This window comes from Pelodiscus sinensis, chromosome 5 (assembly GCF_049634645.1).
Source record: "Pelodiscus sinensis isolate JC-2024 chromosome 5, ASM4963464v1, whole genome shotgun sequence".
NCBI lineage: Eukaryota > Metazoa > Chordata > Testudines > Trionychidae > Pelodiscus > Pelodiscus sinensis.
The window spans coordinates 69546712-69559091 of NC_134715.1; positions in this window are offsets into that span (position 1 = coordinate 69546712).

Sequence of the window (12380 nt, forward strand, 5' to 3'; positions counted from 1 at the left end):
TGGGAGGGGCCGCTATACGGTGGAGTTAAAGGAAAGAGCCCACTAGTGGCTACCACATAGGACCCTGGACCGGAACCCAGAGCAAGTGGGTGGGACCAGGTTTCCCCCCAACTCTCTCCCTGTCCAGAGGGAGGTACACACAAACCCACCAGGAAGTTCAGGACCTCAAGGGCTTATCCTGAGCTCGGGTATACTACATAATCTGATTTTTCCCCAAATACAGAACAGAAATATGTATTGAACATTTTTGCCTTTTTTTCATTTATTATAAGCAATTCTCTGCTCTTTCACCTAGTGATGATCAATACTACCATTAAGATTATTTTCACTTTCACTTTCTTCCATTTATTTTATATATATTCCATTTGTGTGTGTACACACACATATATATACACATGCACACAAATTTTACGTATAAAATAGTTGTCTTTTCTAAAGCAGATCAGTTTTTAAGCAACATGGCCTTCATTGAGTGTGGCTTTTTTTTGGGCATCTAAAAAGTGTTCTTAAATTACCAATTATAATTCATATTTTTCTGATTAAATCCTTGCTTCTAGCTGATTTGGCTCATAATTGTTTTCAAGCATTGACTATAAAAACTAAATAAAAGAGCTGCTCTGGTCCCTTTGAATACTGTAAATGTGATTAAGTCATGATCACTCATGCCTAAGTTATCATTAATTTTTTATTCTGTGTACAGTTCCTCTGTGTCAAGTGGAGGTAGAAGTCCCTTATTATGAATACAACACCTCTTGTGTTGAGAAATTGTCATCTATAATATTTAAAAATTCCAAGGATGTTCACTCGGAAGCCTTTCAATGAAACTTAGGATCTTAGCTTCCTAAGCAAGTTCCAAAATTGGAGGAGGGGTAGGAGCCAAAATTACGTAAGTACAGTAGACTTCCGATAATCCGGCACCTTTTGGACCTAGGTGATGCCGGATGATCAAGTTTGCCGGAGAATCGGGAGGTCTGGTACAGCTACACAGCTTAACAGCTGGCCAGGACACAATCTCCCTCCCTCTCCCCTCCTCTTTCCTCTTCGCATCTCCTCCGTGCTGTAACCTGATCCTCCTCCCTCTCCCCTCCCCTTTCCCCTTCCCTGAAGCAAAACACTCTTCTCCATACTGTAACACGAGCCCACTTCCCCTCCCCCCCAATCTTATGCTCCGTCTGTTACAGCCAGCACGTGTGCTGAGTGGCAGGCTTTTTAATCAGCTGGTCAGGAGAGCTTGGCATTTTGATGCCAGAGTATCAGGAATGCCAAACAGTTGGATGCCAGACTATCGGAGTTTTACTGTACTTTAAAATTTTTTATTCTTTGTCTAGTTCTTATAGGACAGCCATTCATACCACGATGAATGCCCTAATAAAGGACATTTTTTTGACAATTTCTTCTGACCAGTTAATACAAATAGATTTGTATCTGAGACTTCCTATGAAATGACAGGAAATAATGGGGGAGTTTGTCTTGCTGCTGTTCTGCCTGTACCTGATTTGTGGCTATGTCATTAGAGGATTTCAGTTTCTAGTGCTGTCATTTTTGATAAATTATATTTACTTTGGATTTTCCTTTAATATCCTTAGTATAGGAATGAGAGAAGAACACTGTACAGAAAATGTAACTATAACAAGATCTGTTTCTGAACTGAATAGCTTTTAAAAGTTTCTTTTGACATTTTTATTTGGGGTTGGTTTGTGCAGACAGAAGAAAGGTAAGAAAGATGTGTAGTATTACCGGAGAGGTTGCATTATTAAATTATAGAGAAATATGGTCAATAAATAATTTTTTCAACCTCACATAACAGTTCTTCAGTTCTATGGACACTTTCTTAGTGGACTAAAATATAAGGACTTAAGGAATCACATCTGGTTCTCTGCCTTTCCCAGTAAATCAGATGAAAACTCCACTGGGGATACCATTTTCTCTTCTATATCTCTGCTTTGGCCACTTAAAAAAAGCAAACAAAAACCTTCAGTAAAAAACACCATTCTTGATTACTCAAAAATGCATTACCAAACTAGAATGTTCTACAAATCAAACAGCACCAAACCATTGGCGAGCTGTAGTTTATTCCTTGCTTTTTTAAACAAGTCTCTTAAGTATACTGTTCTGATGTACAATGGCACCACAAATTGAGTGCAAAATACAACACTAACACAAATATGACAAGAAAAGTCTGTCTCTGCCTCCTTGTCTAGCTTGCATCATGGAAAGGGAGTATCCATATTTTTATCACTAAACTGGCTAGAAAACAAGGCAGCTTCCAAATTCTGAGGTTGTAAATATTATTTTAGATTATTTACTGTACTGGTGACACCGGACAGGTCTGGATTTAGGGGCAGGTGACTCAGGCCCTGTCAGACTTAGGGGGTACCTGGCTCTGAGTGCTGCTTTTGTTGTTGGAAACAAAAAGGGAAAATCCACTGTTTAAAATAAGATGTCACATATGTGAATTCATTTTTCACTAACCTAATAGAATGTTCTTCATGGCTGCACTGGAAAATACTTAACAGATCTGTTTATGAATGTTCTGAATGAGAATAAAATAAAGATTCAGGACTGCTTCAGTCAAGACATGAACAATGAGATGCCATCACTGATGCCAAAGAAATGGTAGAAAATTTAGCAAATGAGCCTGCCTTTAGAGAAACTCAAATTCATCAGAAGAAGAAACAGTCTGGTTACAAGGGCAGATATCAAGGGATGGGAAGCTTGGAAGAAAAATTCTAGAGGGATTTTCCTTGTTCACTTATTGACACTGCGCGAGTATCTATCGAAGAATGGTTTGGACGAATGAAGCATCACAAAAAGACCTAGGGGATTTATTAGACCATTGTAAGCTGCCACTGGACAAGAAAACACTTTTGAATAATTGTATGGAAGCTTCATTGGATGCTGATGCATGGGAAATGTTCTTTATATTAAATTTGGCCTAACTTTTAACTGTAGACAGGTACAAATCTTCCACAGGTTGAATCTCCCAAACTTGAGACTCTCTGGTCCAGCAACATCCATGGTCTGGCAGAATCACAGATGTTGCTTGAACAAAGAGCCCTGGAGGTGATAGCAGGAGCCAGCTGAGAGAATGCAGGGCTGGAGAGCCTGGGGAGGGAAAATGGGGGAACCACACAATGGCTGGGGAAACTCCCTCCCCAGCCAAGGAACCCTTGTCATCATCTGGGCTAGGCGGCCAGTGAATCCGGGAAGCCCAGCTCTAGCAGGGCTTCTGGTGGCAGAAGGCCTGGCTGCTTCCTCCTTCCCAGCAACAGGGCCCCAGGATACCAATGATGGCAACGGGACTGGATTGGGCAGTCCCAGCGTGGAACCCTCAGCTGAAGTGGGGCTGGCAGAGATGTGTGGCCTGGGCTGGGGAATCCCAGGGAGTCGCAAGTGGCAGCAGTGTGGTGCAGCTGGGTGATCCTGGCCGTGGAACCCCTGGCAATAGCGGGGATGGTGGCAGTTGGGTGGCTCCAGACCAGGAACCCTTGGGGCAGGCAGCAAGATGCGGAGCCCGTGCCAGTCCAACATCCAACAACAGGGCAGGAACTCCGAGGGAGAAGAATCTGGGAGTGCAGCAGCCAACAGAGGAGCACTGACCTCTCCTGGTCTGGCAAATTCCCTGGTTTGGGACAGCTCTGATTCCAAGGGTGCTGGACCAGAGAGGTCCAACCTGTACTGCCTTTTTCTTCAAGTTTTTTTAAAACTATATTCTCTTTTTTCAGGTGCTAACAAATACCAAAAAACATTCACATAATCATAAATAAGATTTAACTTTTATCCTACTCCCACTGAAGTCCAGGAAAGTTTCTAGGTGACTTTAATGGAAACAAGAGTTTTATTTGGCTACTTCCTAAATAATTTGTTACAATTTACCTCATTTTATAGTATCAATATTTATACTTTTTAATTTTAGAATATCCCCGTGTTTAAATAATTTAATAGACAATAGAAAATATTTATTTGCTAATTATTTTGAAACTTTGCAACTGGCACATACTCATGCATTTTTATTGTAATCATTGTAAAAAAGAAATGTTTCAGGCAGTGATTAAACATTCAAAGCATACTCTATTAAAATTCTAGGATGCTGTACTTAAACTATGCTAAGTACCAGAAAACCACATGCCCAGATGCTTAAAGAAATTTTAGTTTAAAAAAAAACAAAGGTGGAGGGACAGATCTTCTCCAGTCTTGGGAGCATGAGGGTTGGAAAATAGCATATGGGTTGTGAGGCTTTAGTGTGGGGCAGAATAGAGGGACCCTGGGTGCAGCAGAGGCAATAAGGGTATGTCTACACTAGCTCGGTAGTTCAAGCTAGGTAGGCAAATGAGGGCAACCAGAGTTGCAAATGATGCCCGGGATTTAAATATCCTGGGCTTCATTTGCATCTTCCCGGGCGCTGCCATTTGTAAATCCCCCTTAGTCCGCACTCTGTGCCCGCTGCTACAGGCGGCACGGAGTAGGTAGTTCGAATTAGGATCTCTAATTCGAACTATCGTTACTCCTCGTTCCATTAGAGATTCTAATTCGAACTACCTACTCTGTGCAGCATGTAGTCGCGGGCACGGAGAGCGGACTAAGGGGGATTTAAAAATGGCGGCGTCCGGGATGATGCAAATGAAGCCCGGGATATTTAAATCACGGGCTTCATTTGCAACTCCGATTGCCCTCATTTGCCTACCTAGCTTGAACTACCGAGCTAGTGTAGACATATCCATAGGGATGAGTCTGCGTAGGACTTTTGCAGAGAGGGCAGACAACAGGTATAAGAGTAGGTCTTGCTGAATTCTCCCAACTTGAAAAAACACAGCCAGAGATTTGTTGTTTTTCTTCCCTCCCTCCTGACTCCCTCTCCCCCACTCCTATGTAAATTTCTTTATGCCAATTTGGTGCATTTTAACTCTTAGCTGTGACTAGGTAAGTGAATATCCTCTGGCCTTAGAGCTCTAGTGAGGTTATGGTCCAACAACATCTACACATGTGGCCTGAAGGGTCCTCCCTGTTCAAGCAGTGCATATTTGGGCTTGACATGGGATCCAGGAAGAATAGGCAAACAGCAGCAGATAAGAAGAGACACTGCTGCATCCTTTTCCAGGACCTGATGGGGAAGTCTCTGCTGACTTCTGGGCAGCATATCATGCAAATGCCTGTTCCAATTAATCACTGAATACCTCCCACCCTAAAAATCTCTGGGGTGCTAGGTAGGCCAGTCATCTCCTAAGGGAACCAATTTGCCAGGTTGCATGGTACACTCAGTGCAAACAATATACAGGGTCAGATTAACCTTCTGTGGTCCCAGGGCCAAGCATATTTTTGGTTTCCCCTTCCAAGTATGGGCCTAAAGTTGACAGCAGCATTGGTTCCATAGTAAACCCAGCACTGTTTGGATGGGGATGAAAATACTTATTCAAAATAAAATATTTTATTTAAAGCCACACTTGATTGAGAGTTCCACTCAGTCAATAGAGAACTGAGCAAGCATCAATATACCCAGAATACTCTTCAATTTGCATTGCAGGGGGTTGTCTTTGTTTTAAAAAATTCCCTCAGGATCTGCTTGGGGTCTTGCACACAGCTATGAGCATATTAAGCCAGAATGTAGTGGTCAGTGGAGTTTTATCTGCCTCTCTCCTCCCCTCCATTATCTCTTCCATCCACAGCTACGTTTCAGAAATATTTTTTTTTAAGTTGGATTTTCTACTTTGGTATAATGTTTTCAAAACTTTTTAAAAATATTTAGTTTCTTTATTCTATTTCTCCCTTTGCCTCACTATCCTTCCTAACTTCAAGTGAAAAAGTAGTTACTGGGGTGGAGTGTAGGAAGGAAAATAGCTGATGCTGATCTTTACCAGGGAGAAAGTGCTATTGAGAGAGGGAGACACACATACACTTTACCATTATCATCCATCCTCCAAACCCTACATCATTCTGCATACCTGGGCTCTTTCCTGGTCATTCCTTTTGTATTCCACACCACAATTAACCTGCATCTTCACACAAGGGCTAAGGCTAATCTCAGTTACCCTGCTATTGCCCTTCTACACTTATATCCCAGGGCTGTCACATCCCTCCCTTCCCCAGCCAATTCCCACCTTCAACTCAGATTCTCCCCTTCCTCCTCAACCAACCTCCATCTTCAACCCATACCCTTCCCCAACATCCAACCCCCACCTTCATGCCATGTTTCATGCCCCACCTCCCAGAGTCACAGCTAGCTTGCCCGTCACACCAGGACTTGACTCACAACTGCCTCTTGTCCACAAACTGGGGTCTGCCCCTTCCCCTTCCTGGAGTGTGGAGGGGAAGTTTTGGGGTATTCCCACTTGCAGGGGGATTGGTAGTCCATCCCACTATCACTACCTTTCCCCCCTTATCCTGATGCTACAGACAACCCTTTTTTTTACTCATGGTAATCGCCAAGGGGAGACCCACATGAATAATACGAAGCTGCAGGGTTGAGATGGTGCCCAAGAGCCCACAGCCAGGCATTAGGGTAAGTCACAGAACTGCTGCCATCCTGTAAGAGCAGGGAAGACTGAGGGTGGGTGATCAAGCCAGGAGTCTCTACTCTGTGCCCTTGGAGCAGGTTGGTGAGACAGGATCAGTGCCCCCACACCAGGAATTCCTCCCCTCACCATTTTCTTTTTAGAGGTGGGGGGTCTGCTCTGCTGATGCCATTTCAAGTGCGGCAGCATGGTGCAGGGTATTTCTGGGACTAGCAATGTAACAGGGCCAAGGGTCCCAGTGAAAGGCAGTGATGTGCAAATAACTCTGAGCACTCCCTGGCAGCACATAGCTTGGCTATGACCAGGGATGGATAAATCCAAGGTGGGAAGAGAAGGGGGGAAGCAGGGGAGATGTTATAACTAAACATTATGCAATTTTAAACTAACATGTTTTCTCATAGAACGCTGACATCACAATGAAACAATGTTAACTTGATGACTGTAAGTGAGGCGTTACTGTACAATTTGGTCTCAGTAAGTCATGATATTTATTCTAGTCTCACTTTCTGAGGATTTTGCACTCACTGTGGGCATGTCTTCACTACAGGCTGGATTGATGGACAGAGATCGATCCAGTGAGGGTTGATTAATCACTTCTAGTATAGACATGATAAATCAAGTTCTTTCCTGTTGATTCTGGTATTCCATCAAAATGAGAAGAGTAAGCAGATTTGACAGGACAGCATTAGCTGTTGATTTATCACTGTAAAGATACTGTGGTATGGATGACAACTTTAGCTATGTTGTTCACATAGCTGAAGTTGCATAACTTAGCTGGCTAGTGGTAGTATAGACAAGGCTTAATATTCAGTTATAGAATGAGTTATTTTGCACTGATATTCTAACTTTGCTAGTTTCTATCTTAATCCTTTGTGTCCCAGCATCATCGCCAAAATTCTTAATAGTGCTGCCTTCATTTGCTTATGTTGTTATTTAGAGTGGTAGAGATAAGTGTTGAATGCCTCAAAAATATTAGAGAACTGGACTAGGAGGGAAATTAAATTGAGTGCCTAATTGTAATATTTATTTTATTCTCATAATCTGAAGATTTAGAGATACTTCTGAAAATACTTTTGTGCTATATGTGGTGAGCTTATCTAGAAATGTAATTTTCATGCTTCATGTGAAAATCTATTCTGCACGTGCTTATAAATAGCTGAGTTAAATCAACATTAACCAGAAAGATTAAATGAAAAAATAAATTTACACATCTGATTAAAAAAATTAAAAATCTGTAGAATTAACAGTGGAAGGAAGCCAGCCTTTCAGATTCCATTAAAAGATAAATAGCTTCAACTAGTGTATAAGCTGTATACCTAAGGTCCGAAAAGGGCCATTCAAAAGCCAGTTGAATTAATCTCAAGCAACCCAAACTTGTTCTGTGCATACTGTTAAGAACTAACATGGGAGGCAGCACAGAGGAAACCAACTGAAGTGCATATCAACAAACTAGCTTTATTGTCCCTGTGAAAACCAGGTCCTATGCTACATTTTCTTGAATACCATGTATGGGTACCTAATCTAGCAACTCTTTCTGTATGACTACATCCATACTTAATGACAATAGGCAGTAGGCAGAGTGAAGACACTGCATGCTCAGCTAGCATGAATAGTTAGTAAAACATATATTACGCAAGTAGAGTGCCCAACATGCTTGAATCCCCAGGTATGCTTACTACACTGCTATTTTTAGCTGCTTAGAGTCCCACCGGCTTCTTGCTACAGGATCCTTTCTCTACTGCACAGAGAGGCTCCAGCAGTGGGGAAACCGCTGCCCACTGCTGCTATATGTGTAAGCATGGCCAAGAAAAGTGATAGCATCAGCATCTTAGACATATCTGCATTTTATCAAAACCAAAACTGAAGAGGAAGAATAGGTTTAAACTCATTTCCTGTTTAAATAATTGACCAATAGCTTCAAATTGTCGTAACATCCCAGTTTGACGCTTAAAACAAAAATAATCAGCATTTGGTTCAAAATGACTTTTCATTTTAAAATAATATAAGTTGGATCTCTTTAGGCCAGCATTCTTGGGAACTGACTGGTCCCGAACAAGGGAATTTGCCAGACCAGGGGAGGTCTCTTGCTACTGGTCCTCCAGCCTGTCTCCCCTCCCTGCTGCCAGCCCTAGCTGCACCCCCTGTGGGGCTACTGCAGCCCCAGCAGCCCAGACTACTGCATCCACTACTAGGGCTTCCATGTCCCCAGCCCCAGCCCCGCTACCAGGTTGCTAGCCCTCTTGCCACTAGAGCTCCCAGCCAGGACTCCCTGGCCCAGGAACATCTGGAGTCCTGTGGACTGCCGGTGTTGCCAGACGTGGGAGTCCCAGCTTTTGGAGGTCCAATCTGTAGTTAATTCCAAGCTTAAAAAAAGAGCAGTCCATGCTATGATGTGCATCACATCTTACTTGGAGTTATATGTGTTTAGTAGTATGCCCTGTATCTTCAAAAAGTAGATAGCTGCCTAATACCTCAGTGATGCACAACTGGTTACATCCCAAAGGAGATGCACATTAATTCCCTTCTTTAATTCATTCTTTAATTCATTCTTTATTTATGTGTACCACATAAATAGATACATTATGTTTTGCCATGACTTTCGTTTCAATAGGGCAACCTATACATCTACAAGTTCAGCTACATAATAAAAGTTACAGGTAATAGTCAACAAATTAACCTACAATTATTTTCTGTTCTGGTGAATATATCAAAGAATATGAAGTGGGATAAACAGGAAGTTGTATATGACTTAATTTTTAGAACAGTTAAAGTATTTATTTTAAATCTAACATCTGGCTGAAAATGAACTTTGCACTTCTCACAAGTATGCTGACCATGTATCTGCATGTATAAGCATGGCAGACAAAAGTGACAGTAGTGACATCTTAGTCAAATCTGTGCTTTGTCCACTAGTCTTCTGTGGTTATATTTTTGTTATTGGCAACTATGATTATATTTGTTAAATATTTATTTAACAAGGAGTAGACACACAAAAAAACCACAACTGTTGTAAAGGACAAAGGTGAATACCAAAAAAAAGTAAATACAAATCTACAATGTCCAGCTATTACATTACAAAAAGGAGACAATATATGTAATATAGGGTATGTCTACACTACAGTGTTATTTTAAAATATCTTATTTTGAAATAGTTAATTCAAAATAGCTTATTTTGAAATAACACATCTACACACAAAATGCATTTTGAAATAGCGTTTTGCTATTTCAAAATAGCACGTCCACACTGAGTGGACACTGAATTGCATTGAAGGCTGACCGGAACCAGGTCCAGCAGGGCATCAGGTCCGGACTTTATTTGTGTGGCTGCTGCCTGAGGCTATCTGAGGCTTGTGCTTAAAGGGACCCCCTCCCCGGGCAGCTGGTTCTCAGCTTTCCCTGCTTGTTTGCCTACCTCAATGAGGGACAGCAAAGCATTTGTGTGTCTGTGTGTGCTCTGGTTGCCCTCACTTGGGACACCACAGCACTCTGTAACATGGAGCCGGAACTGCCCCTGGGCACTCTGGTGCTTCTCGTGAATGCATTGATGCGAGCCTGGCTGCACTTTCTGCAGGCTGCCATCCGGGAGGTCCATCGGGGGGCTGTCAGTATCCAGGAGGCCCTGCGGGAGAGCTTCCACCCTGAGGAGCACTAAGAGCCTCTCTGGTCTGCCCCACTAGGGCCTTGTGCTTCATTCCTGCCCCACATCATTCCACTTACTCTCCAAGCCCCCCTTCCTGATGTCAAATAAAATATACGTATTTTCATGAACACAAACTTTATTTATTTAACAAAATGGAGGGGGAATGAAACTGGTGAGACTTGAGAAAGGAGGTGGGAGAGGGGAGAAAAGAGGGTGGAGAGGGGAGGGGGAAACCTGGGAGGAAGGAGGTGGAAGGGGGAAGCAAGGAGGGGGAGGGGAAGCTCAGGGTTGAGGGTCTTGCTGGACCAACTTGATTTTCATGCAAACCTGCTCCTGGGTTCGCATGTGGCCTTTGGTAGCCAGGCTGGCAGCTATCCTGTCATAGATGGCCACGTTCCTCCATCTAGTGCAGAGATCATGGACATTGGGGGCATCCCCCCCAAACCTAAGTAAGATCCACCCTGATCTTCACCCGGGACCAGGAAGTCGCCTGCCTTCTCCAGGCCCTAGCAGGCTCCTGGGAACTGACAGACTGCTCCTGGGAGTGGCAGAGGGCTGGCTGCCAGTGGCTTGCTGGATCATGTTTTGGGGCCACTGGGTCAGGGGCAGTGACTGCTGGCTCTGGACCAGCAGGCTTGGAGCTGACACAGGCACTGTGGCCAGAGTCAACCCCTTTAAGGGCTCTGGGGAGGAGGGGAGGGAGAGGAGTGTTCTTGTTTGAGGTGGGAGTGGCCAACAGAGCACCCTGGAAGGCTGGAGGCCCCCTATTTCGAAATAAGTGTCTACACAGCACTTATTTTGAATTAGCTATTTCGAATTTGGTGTTATTCCTTGTAGAATGAGGTTTACCAAATTCAAAATAAGTGCTCCATTATTTCAAATTAATTTCAAAATAGCGGTTTGGCTGTGTAGATACTAGTAAAGTTAATTCGAAATAACAGCTGTTATTTTGAATTAACTTTGCTATATAGATATACCCATACTGAATTTATACATGCCCTATTCACATATGAGAGACAAACAGTAAGGGGAAAGCATTTCTATAATACTGTAAGCTTGTATCAAACTTGATCATATATTTCTGTAATTTCTGGCAACTAAAATATAAACAAATAAAAATCCTTTGAGGAATGGACTTTGTATATGTTATGGTTAAATATTTCAGTTTCATAGTAGATTCTGCAGCTATATTCTGTTGGCCAAATTCAAACTTTTTATGCACAAGACAACATGAAATGTTCCTCAGTACAATGTTGTGAATGTCTGACTTCATGAAAATCCTACCACCTCATACTGGCTAAAGCAGGTTAATTTGTTTTGGGTCACTTGTAGCAGTTTAGGAGTGTCTTGCGCATGCTGTAAAATGGCAGCATACATTCATATTGATTTAAGTGTGTTCCTTTCCTTTTTTTTCCCCACAACTTAGTGCCCCAAGCTTTCTCTGGTTTCAATTTCATTTAATGTCTAGTTGTGTCTTCATATTTGTGCACTGTGATAAGCTTCCATGTTTTGCTATTCACTATACTGTTTATGAACTGTTTGCATGCATGTTCCGTTGGTTTTACTCTTTAAACATATTGAAGAACTTTTCTTGACTAAGTCCAGAAAAAAAGATAAAGAACTTTAATAACCTATATTCAAATCCTTATCCTTACTGATATTTAAGTGGCATGCCATTTGAGAATGAAAGGAGGTAACATGGCTTACATAGGCCTGGATTCATGGAACCCTCACTGCCTGTAAGATCACAAATGGCATGGATGGAAATAATTTGGATTTTTTTACAGTATTTCTTTGTATCAACCTGATTTCCCCGTCCTTCCACAGTTGTAGGCCATTATTCATCAGGTCTTTTTAATAGTAATAGCACATCCTAAATTACTGGAATAATCCTAAAGCATCTGTGATATAGAAAAGTAGTATCATCCGCATTTTATAGCTGGACTAAGCACAATAAGCAGAAGTGACTTACTTACAGTCTCACACACAGACTATAGCTGAATCAGGAACTGAATCCTTGTTTCCTGAGCTCCACTCAAGTATTTTTCATGACATGATTATCCTTTCTCAAGAGGAGCTCACTTATGCTTTAAGATAAGAAGTGGGAAGGGACTTTAAAGGAAGTCCAAAGGAATTTCAACCATATATATGTCTGCATGGGTGTGTATTCAACATAATCAAGTTAATTAAATCCAGCTATTTATGTTTTTACATGTGCAAGCTATTCACCC